Genomic DNA, 20,066 nt, shown 5'->3' with positions numbered 1-20,066 from the left:
TCCTGGCTCACAATTTGGTCACTTCATCCCAGAGAATTTAATTCCAGAACTCTGGATCTCTCTCCCCGGGGAGACTCGCCTGTCCTCATCTGTTGCCATCTTCTGTCAGCAGGTGAAGACTTTGTTTTGTTTTGGTGTTCCTTCAGTGATCCCTCCTCCCTCTCCAATGTTTTAATTCTGGTTTCTCTGTTCTGTATTTATTTTCACTGTTTTGAATTGTTTTAATGTTGGTTGGTTTTAATAGCTTTTAAGATTAGATTTTATTATGCATGTTTTAATTTGTTAGATGCCTTGGTGGCCCTTATGATGGCAGAAAGGGAGGGTTAAAATTTTGTAAATAAATAAATGGGATATTGTCAAAGGCTTTCACGGTCAGAGTTCATTGGTTCTTGTAGGTTATCCGGGCTGTGTGACCGTGGTCTTGGTATTTTCTTTCCTGACGCTTCGCCAGGAGCTGTGGCAGGCATCTTCAGAGGAGTAACACTGAAGGACAGTGTCTCTCAGTGTCGAGAGACACTGTCCTTCAGTGTGACTCCTCTGAAGATGCCTGCCACAGCTGCTGGCGAAGCGTCAGGAAAGAAAATACCAAGACCACGGTCACACAGCCCGGATAACCTACAAGAACCAAATAAATGGGAGTCACAAAGAATCATGTTTGCATATCTCCAACAGACCCCTTTTTCTTCAGCATGCTCTGAGCGTGATCAACACAGAGGATGTTGGAAGCCTTTCTAAATAGACAAGGTCCTGTGATGAAACTTGGGCAGTAAGGGGATGTAAATGATTGGGACATGCCCCCTCCCACAACTCAAATCTCCCCCCACCCAGATTCTAGAGGGTCTTCAGCTCCTCAGTGCCTCAGCTCCTCATTTATGTGTTTGTTTCCCCCCTTTTACTTTCATGTGGTCAACATGATGCTCCGTCCTCACCAAACTGATGGGTTTTGTGTGTGTGTGGGGGGGGGGGGGCTGCTCTTCTTCTTTATTTATATCCTGCTTTTATCCCCAGTTGGGACTCAAAAGTGGCTTAGAACATAGTTCTCCACTCCTTTTTCTCATAACAACCCTGCAAGGTCGACCAGTTTGTGACGAGTCCAAAGTCACCCAGTGGGCTTCCATGGTAGAAGTGGGGATTCGAACGTGGGTTGCCCTGGGTCCTAATCTGCCACCACACAATTTCTTAAAGTTACAAAACCAATATTTTTTCTGTATGCACAATCTTTGGTGGGTGGCCTTGCTGTGTTTCTTCTCCTGACAGACACTTGATGAATGAACATTGTTATTAGAGAGAACGAGCGCCCCCCCCCTCAAGATTCTAGAAGCTGGCAGGGGCTTCAGCAGGCTAATCCCCCTCCCTCCTTTTTTCCTTTAAAGTGACTCTCTGTCTCCAGGAGCACATTCAGTTCTCAGCAGGCCACGGGGTGGGGGGGGTGGGGAGCGGTGGGGGGAGCCTTTCTTTGGGTGAATGTACAGAGGCCTCTTTGCATACCCAGGGAGTCTCCCCAGTGTGCAGAAACCCCTAGCCTCTCTGTGGGTGGCTCCATTTGACAGTCGTCATGATGGCATGAACCGAACCATCAGACAGTGATAATGATAAGTAATAAGGTAGAAAATAATTACTGCATTTGGAACTCTCCTTTAGAAAGGGTTTTGCAGTGGTGGCTGCTTTAAAATGTGTTGCCAGAGGTTTTGCCACCATTAAAAAATGATTGTCTTAAGAAGATCACCTGCCAAACAGACCTCCTAGATATCACTCATCATCTGCACAGAACTGACAGCTTCAGATCACATCCATCAACTAGCTCCGCTATTAATGGCCCTGACTGCTTTGACACCACAAAGAGCCCATTTGATCTCGGCTGTTATTGCTTGATTCCAGGCAACATGAGTGGGCAGGAGAGCCGCATTCTCCAAATGGATTGTTCCCTCTGCAAACAGTTCTGATAGAAGATGATCCAGATAATGGGATTGGAAAAACTGCTCCCAGATAAATCACACAGGGAAGAGTTCTGAAATCAGGGAGAGAGAAAAGTGCTTTGTTTGAACAGGATGTCTTATGATGTTTTTGTAACATCTGTTTGTTTGCAAATGTACATGCTGAACAGTGAGGAGCAAAATGGTGCTCAAATAGACAGTGCATGCCAGAAAAGCAGCATCTGTTTCCCCAAAAGTAAATAGCATGCCTTTGGAGCCTACTCAGGCACATTTTTGCCAATTACCCAGAAAAGCCAAGAATCCGTTCTTTCATCCTGTGATACATTCGGACTACCAAACTGTCCTTCAGCTCACACCAAAGCAGGCAAGGGATTATCTGTTGAAAAAGACATGTGCTGTTTGTGCACGTTCCCTTATAGTCTACGTCATAGGCAGGCTGACTCACACTACAGGGCAGGCTGCTGAGGACCACTAGGGCCCCCAGGAAAGATTCCCTCTGCCCCCCTTCCCACACACACATGTAAACAGACACAACATTAAGAAGGAAAGGAGAGAAAAAGAGGGTGAGCAAACAGAAAAGTAAAACAAGGCCGTTGAACGCAGCAGGATTTATCTCTCTTGCATTGATATCTCCCAACATGGCAAACCAGCAAGAAAGACAGAGAAACATACACAAGTTGGAAAACTAAGGGTCAAGCTAGACATGACAGCATCTTTTGGCCACTGTAGGCACAATAGTCACTGCGGCAGAAGTCACAGAGAGACACTGAGAACACATTTTTACTTAAAGTGGAAAAATTGCATTAATAATAGCATTAATAACTGCATATTTGGTTTGTATCCAGGATATTTTTGTAGCCCAAGAACATATCTCTCTATGGCACATATTCTTCAAGTTATCAGGAGGAGGTATTCTGTTGCTACAGGACAGCATTTGCTATTATTTCAAGCCAAGCAAAACATTGAAGTGGTTGATTTGGGGTTCCTAGAAAGGAATTTAGGTGTCTCTGAAGTGTAGAATTTTAAGCTGGTATCCAGGACAAACAAGCATCCTCCCTTGCTCTTTCAGTAGACTGCCTGGCTTCTCAGCCCTCCAGAGCAACCTGGGCCTGGGGTGCTTTGGAACCTTTATGATTCCCTGACATCTGGTTCTCTCCTCACCAAAAGCAGACAACTACATGAGTAGGGTTGCCAACCTCCAGGTAGTCCTCATAGATGCGAAAAGATATAACCAAAGTGCAAAATTTTTATGCTGCTACACAATAACACAACACAAAACACTTATAAATACAAATATAACATACACTACAAAGATATGTGCATCACCAACAAGCAGTCCAAGACCAACATATGTGGTCCAAAAGTTACACAGTCCTTCAAAAGGTAAGTGTTCAGTAATCCCTAGAAAGGTAAGTGTATACAGTCAACAATGGTCTCACGAAGGTTTCCACGATTTGCAGTTGTAGACCGATGGGGATAGGACCATTTCAATTTCTTATATTAATCTCTTCTTCGATTTCTTATATTAATCTCAGACAAGATTTATTATACAATAGATGCAATAAACAAAAACAGAATAAGCTTACTTTTGCGTTTCAACACACTCATTTGTCAAGTCGCATTACGAGTGTTATCAAGCAGCATTGGCATTTGTTAACAGATGTGCCAGGCTGCAGAATTTTATCACAGATTGGTTACAGAAAGACAGCTTCTATTCGTGATAAGGTGGTACACTCTGACATCACGTAACATGACTATGCGAGAACAAACAAAGGGAATTTTAAATCTACGCTGAATTCCAAACCTTAGGTAATAGCATAGAGGTGCCTTTTTCCTACAAACCTCCAGGTAGCAGCTGGAGATCTCCTGCTATAACAACTGATCTCCAGCCAATAGAAATCAGTTCACCTGGAGAAAATGGCTGCTTTGGCAATTGGACTCTATGGCATTGAAGTCCCTCCCATCCCCAAACCCCGCCCTCCCCAGGCTCCACCCTCAAAAACCTCCCACTAGTGGTGAAGAGGGATCTGGCTGGCAACCCTATCCATGAGCATGCTGAAAGTAGGGTATATCACATATTTCAATTACAATGTCTTTGTTATATCACAATAAAGTTTCAGTTCACTTTTTGAATGAGAAAGATGAACTCAAATGTTTGAATAGTTAGCCTTCTAAATATATGCATTCTTACAAATGGTCAAATGTGAATTACCACGGCCTGTTATCTGCCACATATTGTCAAATAGGAGGTGCCAGTGGTTTCCTCTACTGGGGGTTGGTTGGGGGCATGGTTCGGGTGGTGTCACAGGCATGATGATATCACTTCTGGGGAAAACCTGGAAGTGACATCATCACGCCTTTAACTTGAGTGGGTTTTTTTCTATCCCCCCTGGCTCTTAGAACAGTGGTGAGCAACAGGCAGAGTGGGGGATCCCCCCCCCGACCAGGAGGATGGTACCCCCACTGGGGGATGCTAAATTCCTTGGGAGATTATCAGGGGTTACCAAAAGAACCAATCTTTTTTTTTTATTATTAAATTTTATAGCATACAAAAAAGTTTTATAATATAAAAAAAATTATAACAATAAAACAAAAAGAAAAAACTAAAGTAACAGTAAGAAAGAAACCAGGAGTATCAATATATATTTGTTAATACAATTTTAAGTATAATTATCACATCTTATAAGATACCCCCTATCCCACCACCCTTCACCCCATGTGACCCTTCACCCGACTTCTGCAGAAGTGTCATATCAGTTTTAAACTTATTAATTGTTAACATAACGTATAGATAGTAAAAAACAACTAATTTCTATAATTCATTAAGTAACTTAATAAAATCCGTTTTAGCCAGTTTATCCCAATATGTGGGGGCCTTTTTCCACATATTTTTAAATTCTTCCATATCCTTTCCATGAAGGAATTCTGTTAGTTTGGCCAACCTCATATAAGTCCATAAAGAACCAATCTTTCGTGTCTCAATTGACTGTGATTCCCACCTGCCTTACAAGGTTGTTGTATGAATTACAAAATAGTGACCTGATCTTTCCACTCTGCTGAGCCATGTTTGAAAACTTCCTCCAGCTTGAATTTGGGCCTTGAACTATGCCAGATCTTCATGTAGCAGGCCTAGGGTATAAATCTGCTTTATTTCAACTGGAGAACACAGAGCTTCAGCCAGGCATCCCTCTTGGAACCAGGCTTCAACTAATCTAGGATTGCCAACCTCCAAGTGGGGCCTGGAAATCTCCCCGAATTGCAGCTAATCTCCAAACAACAGAGACCAGTTCCCCAGGCAAAAATGGCACTTTCAGAGGGTAGACTTTATGGCATTGTGCTTGTCTGAGGTCCCAACCCTCCCCAAACTCTGCCCTTCTCAGACTCCACTCTCTTATCTCAAGGAATTTACCAACCCAGAGTTGGCAACCCTAACCCACCTTCCTCAGCAGCATGCCTAGCCTGAGTGCTCAGCAAAAAGTATCTGCTCCTTGATGGCTATGAAATGCCCACAATAAAGGTGTTTTACCTGTGGCACTACTAACTGACTGTGTATATGAACAGGTGCAGAAAATCCCTCTTTTAGACGTGACATCTGTGTCACGGGTCACCCCCCCTCTTCCCTTTATCCCTCTGTGTTTCTCTCTCGATTCAAACAGTCTGCATAAAGCACTACATTCCACCGTGTTGCAACTTCGAGAAACTCAGCGTCTTCTCAGTACAGTTAGCTCAGTATCTAGGCAAAGCGAACATTCATGTTTCAGCTACATGAACTGGTGTGAGGCAGAAACACTTGTTTACTTCAGTAGCCAAAAAGTGATGCTCATGGTCTGATTCTGAAAAGTATCTTTTATTGCCAGAAAATGTATAAAGCTTGCTGCTTGTAGAACAAAAGCTGGATTTATTTTTGCAATCTGACTGTTGCTGTCCAAGGGCTATTGGGCTGAGAACTGATATAAGTAAGCTACAACTCATCTTTAATAAACATATAACAATTTTTATTAACAAAGAACAGTATTTTTTATTGGAAAACATTTTTCATATTGGAAAAACATGGCCACAACTAAAATTAATGGCAACAGTGTTATTGACGCATTGGCGAAGAATGGGAAGGCTGGATGGGGGCATCAGCAGGCCCTCTGCGAACTGATGCGAGCCTGAACTCCCAGCGCTCTTGCTGGGAGTAGCAGGGGATGACGGTATGTGGGATACGCCGGGGCTTGCGCCACTTAGTGTTCCCCCGTCACTCAGGTAGAGGCCAAACCTGCCGCCCCCTTTGTGGCAACTCAACACCCTTGGCCTCCCCCCAAACCCCTTATTGGGGTCCCCCAGTTGGAGGAAGGGGCACGCAGGCCGCTTCCCCCCATCAAAACCCATCCAGCCCCATGCGCAAACCGCCAACTAGCTGGGCATTACCCCGCCCAGCTACCACCAACGCGCCCTAGCACTGCAGCCATGTCTTTATAGCATCTCGAATGCTGTGTAGCCATGTATCAGACCCCCACTCTGACAAGTGGACCCCATCTGGTCCGAACAACGCTGCCAGCCGGTGAGAAATATTCAAGTGCCACACTATAAATCCCCCGAGGGAGACCACGGTCTCCCCCCCCCCCCGTGTTTTGTGACCTTACGCTGGGCAACATCCTAAAGGCCAGGCAGGTGCCCACCTGCACCAACACCGCCTGACCATTAAATCGGACCAGCCAATGACCATGTTAGGTCAATGCCTGTCCAGTGCCTGTAGGTCTTGTAGTGCCACCTCTGAAAGAGAGTCATCCCTGGGAAGCAAAGCTGCCATCTCATTCTTCGCTGATAGCTGTCCAATCCCCCAGGTGGCGTCCCACCTGGATGTCTCCGCATACTGTCTGGCCCAGTATACAATGCTGAGTCCCATAATCCATCCTTTCAGTGATCGGCATGCTGGAACTCAAACGAATGGAAAAAACAGAGCATGCATTAGTTCAGTTCAAGGTGTGGGCAAATATAGGCCCTGTAAGCAGCCAATTATCACCTGCCAAGCGCCTGGATGCGAATGCCCTGCAACCCCAGGCCGGCTGATGCTGTGGACCCAATCCTGAAAGAATGTAAACCAAACTCGTCCGCTGGCAAACCAGAGGAACCCAAACACCTGAACACTTAAACAAACTGAAAACCTTGTCACAGGTGAAACAACACTGTGCATGAATAGCCATCCACACTGTGTATGAATAGCCATCCAGAGCTGGGAGGGCAAACCTGCAGAAAACGTGTTAGTGCCTCGGTCCTGGCAAGATACAGGAAAGAAGCCTGGAAGCCTGGCAAGGGCCCTTTGATGGGTGTTGGAGCCAAGCCTAACCCACTGTCCCCCCCTTACTTTCTACCTGCGTTGTTGCTGTTTGATCCCCCCTCTTTTCTTGCTGAGGGGCATCTCCCTCGAAAGGACTGAGAGCTGGTACCCTCCCACGGACAATTGGATCCCGGGTGGGAGCCATAGCAGGAATCGCAGCAATGATCGTACCTGCATTTGGGCCGCTGGGACTTTCCTTGCCCATAATACCAGCAGACTCGCCTAGGGCTATCCCCCCGGTTAGGTCTCACTTGACCTGGGCACCCCCGTCCTGCTTGGCCTTAATGTGGGGACCCACCGTCACTAACCACAGCTTGTCATTGATGAGGTCCCATCTTGCGTGCTCGCTCTGCGATGCTTGCTTCCGGAAGGCCTCATCATACTCCATCGCCGCCTGGTCCCCCGCAAGGCAGCGGGCTTTTAAAACATTCCCCAGGTGGTTAATCAAGTGCCACCCTCTTTCAGGGTATGCCGAGGAAACAACTCCCATGTAGATGGTGTAACCGACCATCCATTTGTCAAAGGACTTGTCGCTGCCCACCCCTTTGTCCTTCTGCTTCTCCCTCCAGGAAGATTTGGACCTGCGGCCCTCATCAACCTCGGGTTTTGCAAGGGAGAAGATATCGACATAGTAGCTGTCTAACGCATCCTCCCTGATTCTCCTTGGGAGGTGAACCCCTGGGGGGTCCTCGTCATCGTTGAAGGTGGGCAGCAATGTGAGGAACTCCTCACCCCTGCCCCCTTCCCAGACATGCCTACTGGATGATCTGATCCCACCCTCCCTGGACCTCCTCCTTCTCCGCAAAGCCCAGGAGGGCAAGCCCGGTACCTTCGCCGCTGCCAACCAATAGTCCCTAAGCTGATTGTCAAACCCGGATCCAGAAGAACTCTCACCCGACGAGCTGGTGCTCTAAGATGTGTCTGGTCACCGTCTGTACTTCTTCCCCTTGCGACCTCTCCGGGATGGCCTCCGCTTACGGTGGGAAGATCGCCTACTTGTATCTGAAGAATCAGGAGTTGATGATTCCCCCTGGTGGCGCGCCTACCTGTAGACTGCCTGGTGCTGGTGCTGGGCTCCTCAGCAGAGGTTTCCATCTGTTCCTCGCTAGCTATGGCCTGGCGGGTTGTTAGCCAACCTGCAAGAAAGACTACAAGAAAGAAACCTTTTGGAAGGTCTGAGACAGAGAAGCCTCCTCTTTTAGTTTTAATTGTGTTGCATAATTTTGAGGTTTTACACACATTTCTCCTACCTTGATTTCTCACCCACCCCCTCGTTAAATAAACCATGTTCATTTTAAGTTTTATTTATGAAGGGTAAAAATGTACTAGATGGCATGAAGGTTTATTTTAAAATTGTATTTTTCATTTGCCTGTTGGCAATTTCTCTCGGGGTAAGAGAAATAGAAGCCAGCAGCTGGAGGCACTTCTCTTTTCCTCCTTCACTTCATCCCTTGCCGTGAACCAACCCAGGCCCCATAATTTCTTCCCTCGACTAGGGTTGGTGGTAGGGATGCCAGCCTCCAAGTGGGACTCAGAATGACAGCTCATCTCCAGACTACAGAGATCACTTCCCCTGGAGAAAATGTCTGCTATGGAGGGTGCACTCTGTGGCATTGAACCCCACTCAGGTCCCTGTCCTCCCCTGGCTCCACCCCCAAATCTCCAAGAGTTTCCCAACCTGGATCTGGCAACTTTAAACTCCCCCATCCTCTGCTGGTGGTTGGGGGGACAGGACCTAGCAACCCTAGGTGGTGGGAGAAAGTGGGATTGTGATCAGTTTTCAGTCAGTGATGTATAAAAAGTGTATAAGTGGCAAATAAATAGTGTATGGTGTCAAAATGGTAGAAAAGAAATGAATCAGGAATAATAGCACCAAAAAATCTGTGGAACAAAGAAAGTTCATGCCACCAACATACGACAACAAACAAAAATGTCAAAGGGGCATGTTCATACATCCCTTGAAACTAGAATCCAGCTAAGGTGTGAAATTATAGCGAAGCCGATGAGTCAGTGGGAGATAAAGTTATTTTAAGGGCATAACAAAACCTTCAATATATTTCTGTTCTTTCCTACTGCAATTTATAGCACTGCATGAAATCAGCGTATTAGAGGGTAAACTATTCTGCTGTGAACTCCAATGTATTGTATTTTCCTCAGTTCCTTCTTTGTATTTCTAAAATCCATGGTAGGCATCCTGTCAAATTATGGTCATTTGCTTTACTAAACAAAAGATATTATATGAATTTTACATGTTGGAGAGACCTCCTTGCTAACACCAAAAATTTCCTGTAAAAATAACCCCCTCAATTTCTTCCACTCCTATAACCAGACTATTGTAAGCAAGAAATGGGTTCCATTTGTTAGTAGTTACATAAACTGAAAGAAAAGACCCAGGAAGGCTTAAAAGGGGCAAGTAATCACATATTTTATGTTTTGACTCCTATTACACAGGCTGGTGACTTGTTCTGGCTGAAGGCCCATCATAATAAGTACAAAAATAAGCACATCAGATGTTTATTCTGCAAAACAGACAGAAATTAGTGAACCTTACTTGGGAAGGCGTTGCCTTCCTCCCACACAGCCTCCATTCTCTTACTTTCTACCATGAACTGAAATAAACCATCTCTTACTCCTCACACAGAACAGTTAGGGATTGATGGATGTCCCACCAGTCCACTCCAGAAATCAACTGGAGCAGGGGGGTAAGGTCTCTTCAAGAGCCTGCTTTGATAGTGAGTGTTATAATATAAAGAGCCAGCTGCGATCTGTTTATCATAAGTATCGGGAATCTGAGTTAAGGCATCCACCAAAGGAGTATTTTGACCTGAAAATGGTTATGCATCAGCTATTTAACTGGAGCAGGGAAGGCCAATTGGTGGACAGTCCCAATTCTTGTGTCCGGGGAAGGCTTCGCTGTTAGCAAAACGAACGTGTAGGGTCCAACCCCTGTCTTATATGCAGACTGCCAATCTGGCTCTAGAGCGGGGGCCTTTCAAGAAACATATCCATTCCTTAGTCTCACCCCCTTGAAAACTGATGACTTCATAGCACCTGACTTCATGTGTTTCATACTGTGAAACACCTGCTGCTGGGCAACATTTATTTACTTCCCTGACATCCCATTTTGCTCCCCACTGGGGACCCAATGTAGCTTGCAATATTCTCCCCTTGTCCATTTTATCTTCACAACAACCTTGTGAGGTATGTTAGGCTGAGAATAGGTGACTGTCCCAAGGTCATCTAGCAAGCTTCCATATTCAAGGTTAATATACAGAGGGATGACCTGAGAGGGCAGTGGATAGAATCACTTTGATACTTTTGGGTATCCATTTCACATGGACTTTGAAATGGGCTTTAAAAAAACTCTCCCCCCCCCCCCATCCAGTGACTAAATGTCATAATCATGGGATTCAGTTATAGTTGCCAGATGTCCTCTTCACTCTAGCAGGAACAACAGGATGGAGCAACATTGTGTGGTGTCAGTTTCATTTCTACCCAGAAGTGATGTCACAATGCTTGAGGAATTTCCCAATCTCTATGGTAAAAACCATAGAGATTTGGGGAATTCCCAGAGGGCTATGATATTTCTTCTGGGTGCAATTGGATGTGACATCACATGATGGCACTTCACACTCTTCATTTTTCCTCCTTCTGGAATGAAGAGCAGTGGCAGGGACTGGAAGCTAGGAGACTGCTATAGCGGGCAATCTGGTAACTCTAGATTCAGTTTTGTGTACAATCTATTGAATAACTTGAAAGTTTCTCTTCCTTTTGGATTGATGGGGCCTGACTTGAAGAGAGTTGATCCATTTTTCCTATTTTTAAAGATTGTTGTATTACTTATTCTCGCATTTTTAATTTTTTTTTAGCAGTTTCAAGTTTTGTCCTTTTATTTTTTCTACAAGACATTTGTTTTTGAAAATTGGTTTGCAGTGCGGGGGGGGGGGGGCTCGCGCAAGTAGTTAGGCTTGCCTAAGGTGCAAAAATGCCTGGCACCGGCCCTGTATATAACCTATAAATACATAATACCATCTATCCCAAATTATCAAGATAGTATCAATCACCAAAGAGTCCTGTAAGTAAAGCCTCATTCTCTCATTCCTCCCCCCCACCAATGATCCAATCTTCAAAGGTACAGATACGGATGTGTTTTTAATCTCTATTACTGGGTCCAATTGCACTTTAAACCACTCAGCTAACTATACATCTTTAGCTGAATGGTAATAATATAGTACACTGGGTATATTGGGAAGTCCTACAGACTTCCACTTTAGTTGTGCTTGTTTCCAGTCAACTGTCCACTGTTTTTTTTTTCTCCCTTTCAAAATGCATAATAAGTTTCTAACATTTTAAAAATCAGGATCTGGGATATAAACTGGAGGTTTCGAAACAAGAAGGCTAACTTCAGAAGGACAAGCATTCTGATAACAATAATTCTATCAAACAGCGTTTCCGGGGTTTGAGTGGTAAAGCGGCCCGTCATGGTGCGGCGCTTCCGGGTGTAAGCCAGAAGTGGCATAAATTGCGTCACGCGTGGCCGCATGCCCACAATCCCCGCCCCAGCTCCGCCCCAAACACCTCCCACCGGAGGAGAGGGGGGACCTGGCACCCCTAACCCCCACTGCTGTGGGGTGGTCAGGAGCCCCTGCTGCCACCACCGCAAACTACCTCCCCCGTACGAGTGGGAGCCAGGCAGAAACCATGACAAGGCTGCTCCTTCCCTCCCTCCCTTTGTCAGGGTGGAGCATTTTTCACGGCTGTTTTTGCCTTCCAGTCCATCCTTGACCCCAGTGACAGGTGGTTCCTGGAAGCAGATGTGTACAGGGTCAGTTTTTTTTAATGAGGCGCAAGTACTGGAGACTGAAGAGGTTACAAGTGGTGGAGAACCTCTTGCATCCCCCCCCTTGTGTCAGGATCTAGCCCACAGTGTTTTCGTTATTATCAGGGTAGCAATGAGGCACATGAAAAAACTCTGCCAGCTCTAAAACAACTTCATTTCCCCCCCCCCCCGAAGCCCCCTTGGCAGCTTCCCAGGACCATTTCCTGCCATCTAGCTAACAATTCAAGCTATTTATCTTTTTCTGACTGTATCCAAAACAGCAGTTTCTGAAAGGTCTTTTGAATACTAATAATGTGTTTGCTTACTGTCAAAGTTTCAGTGTGAAATTCCCTTTGGGGCAGCAGTTTGCATATACATAGGCGGTAGGGATTCTTGAAAAGCATACCTTAGTCAGAAATATATTTTAGAAATTACAACTCCCCCTACCCCCCACATACATATCCTTTAATTTAATGCTTCACTAGTCGCTTTCCAGCTGTTTATGTGACTTTTATTTCCCAGAAAATGCATACTATTTAATATTTTACACTGTTAAATCCATAAGCCTGCAGTTCAGTGGCACATTTACTTCACCCAAGTTCCATTGAAACCAAGGTGATAACTGCAGAGTAAACAGTTGGTATTCTTTCCTCGTAATGCTATCCTTTCTCCAAATTACTAGCATCTTAAAACAGAGAAAAAGCACAGTCCCTAATTACTGCACATCATCTAACACTTGAAAACCATTGGGATATATTTGTCAGTGCAGTATTAATAAGCTGCATCGTGTAAACCCCGGAGAGGATCACACAAACAGCTTGTTATCAAGATAATTCATGGAAATTATCTTTTTTTAAAAGTTTGTTAATTATATGCTGGCAAAATTGCAGCCCTTTAACAAAGTGTACTTCACCCCTGCCAGCTAGATTATTTTAGATTTTAAAAAAACAACACAGTGTTCAGGCAACACTCCAAAAATTTGTCAAGTTGTTTACTTATTAAAGGTTCATATTTTAAAAATGGGCTGAAGTGCAGAGATATGTTACTCTGGGTATGTCCATTGGGTACTTACCTAATGACTAGTCAAACGGAGAAGGACATCCCTGCCTCCCCTGTCCTGATGCAGCCACTGAGCCCCCCACCACAAATTCTGCTGGGGTGGATGGGTATATCAAAGGACCCCCAAGGAACAAGGGGTGGGGCAAAGAGAGGTCTGTAGTGGAAGGGGGGAATCAATGAAAATCACCCTCTGCCTCCACCAGGTTTAGGGCTGCCAAACTCCAGGTGGGGCCTGGGGATCTCCCAGAATTACAACTGATCTCCAGACTACAAAGATCAGTTCCCCTGGAGAAAATGGCTGCTTAGGAGGGTAGACTTGATGGAATATACTCCACTGAGCTTTTTCCTTTCCCCAAGCCCCACCCTCGCTAGGCTTCACCCCCAAGTCTCCAGCAATTTCCCAACCCAGAGTTGGCAACCCTCCCCAGATTCAGCCCTATGGTTCTGTGTCTCCTTGAGCTTAGCCTGCCAAAGTTATGATCCACCAAGCCCATAGCTTTGCACCAGCCTTATTTGTGGTGGCTCACCAGAGGGTTGATGAATCTTCTGCTTTTGCTTCTTGCCCAGGGCTCCAAAAACCACAGATGTGAACCACTTACAGTCCTTCGTACATGGATGGGGAGCTTCGTTTGGCTTGGGAATTTCAAATGATGGGGGGGGAGACTGGTTTATACACAGCATACTATGCCTATCATTTCAGTGTTTCTTTCTTAAACAGAGTTTTATGAAGCACTGTGAGTGGGTGTTTGTGTCAAGAGAGAATTCATGGTTTCTCCCTTCAAGCACACACAAAAACAATCATTTGCTGGGTATAATTTCTCTTCCATGTGAATATCGGTTCACATTGGCTTGCTGTGATGGAAATGCTAGTGCCTGGCAACCACACACATCTCATTGCCTTAACTATCAACAGGATAGATGCACTGTTCTCATGTTGGCTCTTTGGAACACTGGGACTAAGAAGACAGGCTCAAAGAATCAATGGCCTAAGCTAGGGCTTTGGGGGGCCCTCGGTTTGCCATATGATCACTGGAAGTAGGAGATGTCCTGCCCCCAGCAGGCCTTGTCTGCTGACACTCCGGTGGCTGGTGGGAGAAAGAAAAAACATTTTTAATGCCACCACAACAGCATGATGACACTTTTGGGTTTTCCCTGGATGTGATGTCATGTCTCTGTAGGAAGTGGCAATTCCTAGAGAGATGTGATGGCTGTCCCTCTGTGTCCTCACCGCTCTGGTCTCCCTGCTATGCATCCTTCGGGAACCCTCTGCACACTTCCCATTTGCACACAAATAAATTATTGCAAAACCATCTCCATTTTTAATGAACTGTATTCCCTTCCCATTTTCTAGACACCTATGATATTTCAATAAACATATATTGTTTCAAAATGGTGTCTGTATAGGGTTGCCAGTTCCGAGTTGGGCAATACCTGGAGATTTTGGGGGTGGAGCCTAAGGAGGGCAAGGTTTGGACAGGGAAGGGACTTCAATGCCATAGAGCCCAATTGCCAAAGCAGCTATTTTCTCCAAGTGAACTGATCTCTATCAGCTGGAGATCGGTTTTAATAGCTGGAGATCTCCAGCTACCACATGGAGGTTGGCAACCCTATGCCCGTATTGAACATTCTATGGTGACAACAGACCTGACTTCTTGGGTTGGCAGCTGGGTCCATCCTGCCTCTATTGTATTAGTAGCTGAATTGTATTAGTATCTGAACCCATGTAGTAGATTATAAGGGAATGAGAACCAGTTTGGGAAGAACTGGGTTCATATTCTCACTCTGCCTTTGAGACAGTCACTTTCTTTCAGCCTAACCAACCTCACTAAGTTGTCTGAGGATAAAATGGGGGAGATTACCTTGTTTGCCATCCTGAACTCCTTGGACGAAAAGCAGGATTAAAACTAACAAACCAACAAATAAATATTTAATGTGAACTGGAAGAACTATGGGTTGGACCCAGAGATATTACCAAAGAGTGCTGTGCAAAGACTATTCCTGTAGCCAAAAGAGATGAAAAGCCTCAATGGATGACTAATAAAACTCTTAAATTTGCTAAAGATAGGTGGGAAGCAAAAATAAAAGGTGACAGAATTAGAATGAGGAGTGATCCAGCAACTTGCGCGTAGAGATAAAGATAACTATTAGAATAACCAGTGTAAAGAAATAGAAGAACAAAAGAAAGGAAGAACAAGAGATCTCCCCTGTATTTTCAAATTTGAGATAAAACAGATATCTGAAAACATGGGGAAACGCAGGGGGAGAGTGAGGCAACCTCTGACAGTTGGAAATGGCATGCATAATCCTTGAATACGAGTTGTGTCTATTTGAAAAAAAAAGTGTAGTCTCTTCTATTTGGATGTTTGAGTCGCCACGCATCTGTCAGATTCCAATCCTGTAAATACTGGAACACTATCTTCGGTAATTTATTCCCTTTGCATCTAGCTGATTTATCCAATTTTGGCTCCATAACTCCGTTCATATCTCCGAATATTAATATTTCACCTTGATGAAAGTCAATTAAATCTTCGAAAAAGGACCCAAAAAACTTTTCTTTAGCTTGGTTCGGAGCATAAATATTAGCAATTGTGTATTTTTTCCCATTCACTCCTTGCATCAATAAGATCACGTATCGGCCTTCTTTGTCCTCCTTAAAACTCTCTACAGAGAGTTTTCCCTCCTTTACGGAGACTGTCACCCCTTTTTTCCAAGTTTGTTGCATTTTAGAAATTTTTCATGTGATTGTTTTATATGGGTTTCTTGGGTACAGTTCAGGTCTGCAGATAATTTAGATAGCTTGTGAAATATCTTCTTTCTTTTAGCTGGTGAATTTAGTCCATTCACATTAACTGAAACAATATTTAAGTTCTCCATTTTATTTAGATGCACAGGCTTCATCTGCCTTTGAGTCCTCCTCTTCTTCTATTGATAGCCCCTCTAATTTTTTCTTGAAAATGCCGAATTAATCCTAAAGATTTTTTCAATTTGAAGAAATTCTTCTCTCAAGTCATAAGTTTTGAGATCCGTTAACCCAAAGCTTTCCACAAAGCCTCTACATTTCAGGTTATTCTCTCTATTAATGATGTCCTGTAGGTCAAGGCATTCATCTACTTGCTCATATTTGTCCTCATGGGCAGTCAAAATGGTGGCTTGATGCTCTCGTTTTTGTTTGAATTTCTGTTGCCTTTGTTGGAGAGCTTTGATGTCTTTAGAGTTGTCATAAGTTTTTTTCTCAATTCTTGTTAATGTCTCTTGCAAGGACTCCTGTAATTTCTTGTTGCCTTCCTGTTGGCTTTCCAATAGGCTTTTCTTTGTTTCTTCTAGTTTCTTTGTGTTCTCTTCACTCAGTTTTAACATAAGATTTTTGAGATCTTCCATTTGTATGTCATCTTCGTTCAACTTGCCTTTTTTGCCTCTTGGCATTTCAACGTACATTTGAGATTGTTATAGGTCCGTTCCACTGGACTGAATAGAAAGTCTTTTAAGTGCTATTATTTGTTCTAAGTTTTTTTGGGGTGGACGAGTCTTTGATGAAAATTGTTTTCTCTTAAAATGCAAATATTTTCTCATAATATTTTATACATTTATTACTATCATTCATCAAAATTAGTCAAATTTTTAATTAAATATACATTCAGTGGATTCCAATTAATTATTACTAGATTAGCAATTTAGAAGAAGATGAAATTTTACCAGCTACTTATGACAATAACAATCCACTCCAAATGAAATTCCTTGGTGACAGAAAAAGTCTAAGGAGGTAACGTATGAACGTATGAATGACAATTTGCTTCTTAGACATCTTAAAACAGTGTTAAGAAGAAATCAAAAGCTTTTTTTGAAATAAATTGCACCTCAGAGACTGAATCAAGAACAGTTTGGGATGCTAGTAAGGCATACATGAGAGGAAGACTGATTGCTATCACTTCTAAATTTAAAAAAAAGCAAGAGAAGCCAAATTGGGAAATCTGCATTTAAGACAATTGGAGGAAGCCCATCAATGTTCAGGGAACAAACAAGACTTGTTGAGGATTTCTAGTCTGAATTTTGGAAGCGCCCCTTGTTTCCCATTTTGTTAAATGTCACCATGATGCAAATGAGTTAAGGTTTTTTGTTGCCTGGACATACAAAGGGCACCCTTACAATGAGAATAATGTGTCTCAAATTCTTCTTAGACAAGAAATGAGACTCATTTACATGTTCCAAACACTGGCCCCCTCCGGTCTTAATACAGACTTTGATTTGTCATGTTTTTTGTAAATGGCATGTTGATCAGCTATAAGAATTTGGCCATAAGAATTTTGTCTCTGGTATACTTTAAGATTTAGTGTCACTTTTTCAGATAGAAGATAGCAGCTTCTTATGCATTTATTTAAAGAATTGTTTAAATAATTATTTAAGTTCTGTGTAATTGTGTTCATGTCACTTTAAGAGTAGAGGCTGGTAACTCTTCCACCTGAGGCTTATTGCTCTGCTGCCCTTTCAAATAGCCTATGCTTATTCTGACCTTAATGGCTGGAGAATTTGTTGTGAAGCCTGCCATAGAAACCTAGGTATAGGTCTGCAGAAAATAATATTGATGGTATGTATAATACTATGCAATTTATTGTGATATTGTATTTTGTTGTATTTTGTGGGATAGCATTATGAAAACATTTTTCGTTTGGTAGACAGCTGGGCTGATGAAGCCGATTGGCGAAAGCGTTTCCGGATAGAACGTTCTCTGTGTTTGTTTCAGAGGGCTGCTCACATCTGCCGTGCCGGGACCTCCGGGTCTCCCGACTCCTCCTCCTGCAGGAGGTGAAGAGTACCAGTAGCCTTGGGGCACTTGCAGGACGCTGCCGGGATCTTCATTGATGTGATCGCATTTGTCTTCAGCGTCCTTTTTGAACCTACAAATACCAACTTTCATTGGAACTGACACTCGCGGTCTCTTTTGTCTCACGGAGATTGCCACAGTTGAGAGATATTTTTGTATGTGTGTATATTTAATTGATAGTAGAATATAGAGAGTATTTATACTGTGTGATAAGTTTGAAGAATTGAACCTATAAAAGTAGGAGTATTGTGAATAAAATTTAGTTTGTGTGCTGTTTATTTCCTAACTTAAAAAAAGAGTCGGCTAAAAGAAGAAAATTTTTGGCAGTGTATAAGAATGAGCAAATGACCAATAAGGAAGAAGACATCCAAGAGGTCTTTAGAGATAACTATACTGGACTTTATCAAAATAATGATACACCACAGGTAGACCTTGAGTCTTATATACAATCTGCTAATTTAAAAAAACATATAGAAGAAAACAGCAAAATCCTGAATCAGAAAGTTTCAACACAAGAACTAACAGATGCTTTCAGAAAATTGAAACTAGATAAATCACCGGGCCCAAATGGAATAACAGCAAATTATTATAAAAAGATGGTCAATATTTTGATTCCTCAATAACAAAAAGTCTTTAATGATCTACTTCAAGAGGGCAAAATCCCAGAGACGTGGAAAGAAGCTCACATTTCCTTAATTCCAAAGGAGGAACAAGGAAAATGTTCTCCACGGTTGTACAGACCAATCTCTCTTTTGAATGTGGATTACAAACTTTTTGCTTCAATTTTAACTGAAAGGCTGAAGAGATGTATTTCGAAGATCATACACTTAGGGCTGTCAATTCGGTTCGGTCCGAACTGAAAATCAGCCGAATTTCTCCTGATTCGGTGCTTTTCTGTTCGGACGGATCTGAACTCAAAACTGGCGGGCAACCGGGGGGGCCGAATTCAGCGAGTTCGGGAGTTCGCGAATAAATTTGGCCAATTCGGCCGTCAGTAAGCAGCATAACCGTCAGTAAGCAGCATTCTCCTCCCCCGGCCAATCGGTGGGCAAGCTGGGTCTTCTTCTGGCCAATCAGTCAGGATTGAGTACTGGAGGAATCAGCTGATGTGCGGCCCGGCCAGGGAGAGAGAGAGAGAGAGAGCGAAATCCTCGTGTGTGTGTGTGGGGTGCTTGTGCACATTCGCTCCTTTCTGTGGCTGCAGGGGGTGCATTTTTTGGGGTGCACACACAAAACTTTCACTGGAACTTCAGATGAAGCATCTTAAGGTACCCCCCAAGTTTTGTAAACATTGGGTCAGGGGGTACCGAGATATGGGCTCCCCCCTTTTTCTTTCCATGGCTGCAGGGGGCGCATTTTTGGGGGTACAGATCCCAAACTTTGAGCGGAGTTTCAGACCAGTGTTCTTAAGATACCCCCCAAGTTTTGTAAACATTGGGTCAGGGGGTCTCGAGATATGGGCTCTCCCCCTTTTCCCTCCCCCCTTTTTCCATTTATGTGGCTGCCGGGGGCGCTTTTTTGGGGATATAGCCCCCAAACTTTTAGCATAGCTTCAGTGAATTATTCTTAAGATACTACCCAAGTTTTGTAAAGATGGGGTTCAGTGGGGGCAGAAATATCGCCTCCCCCCTTTTCTCTTTCCATGGCTGCAGGGGGCGCATTTTTGGGGGTGCAGATCCCAAACTTTGAGCAGAGTTTCAGACCAGTGTTCTTAAGATACCCCCCAAGTTTTGTGAACATTGGGTCAGGGGGTCCCGAGATATGGGCTCCCCCCTTTTTCTTTCCATGGCTGCAGGGGGCGCATTTTTGGGGGTACAAATCCCAAACTTTGAGCGGAGTTTCAGACCAGTGTTCTTAAGATACCCCCCAAGTTTTGTAAACATTGGGTCAGGGGGTCTCGAGATATGGGCTCTCCCCCTTTTCCCTCCCCCCTTTTTCCATTTATGTGGCTGCAGGGGGTGCTTTTTTGGGGATATAGCCCCCAATCTTTTAGCATAGCTTCAGTGAATTATTCTTAAGATACTACCCAAGTTTTGTAAAGATGGGTTCAGTGGGGGCAGAAATATCGCCTCCCCCCTTTTCTCTTTCCATGGCTGCAGGGGGCGCATTTTT

This window comes from Euleptes europaea, chromosome 17, assembly GCF_029931775.1.
Source record: "Euleptes europaea isolate rEulEur1 chromosome 17, rEulEur1.hap1, whole genome shotgun sequence".
Lineage (NCBI taxonomy): Eukaryota > Metazoa > Chordata > Lepidosauria > Squamata > Sphaerodactylidae > Euleptes > Euleptes europaea.
This window is presented reverse-complemented; position numbering follows the sequence as displayed.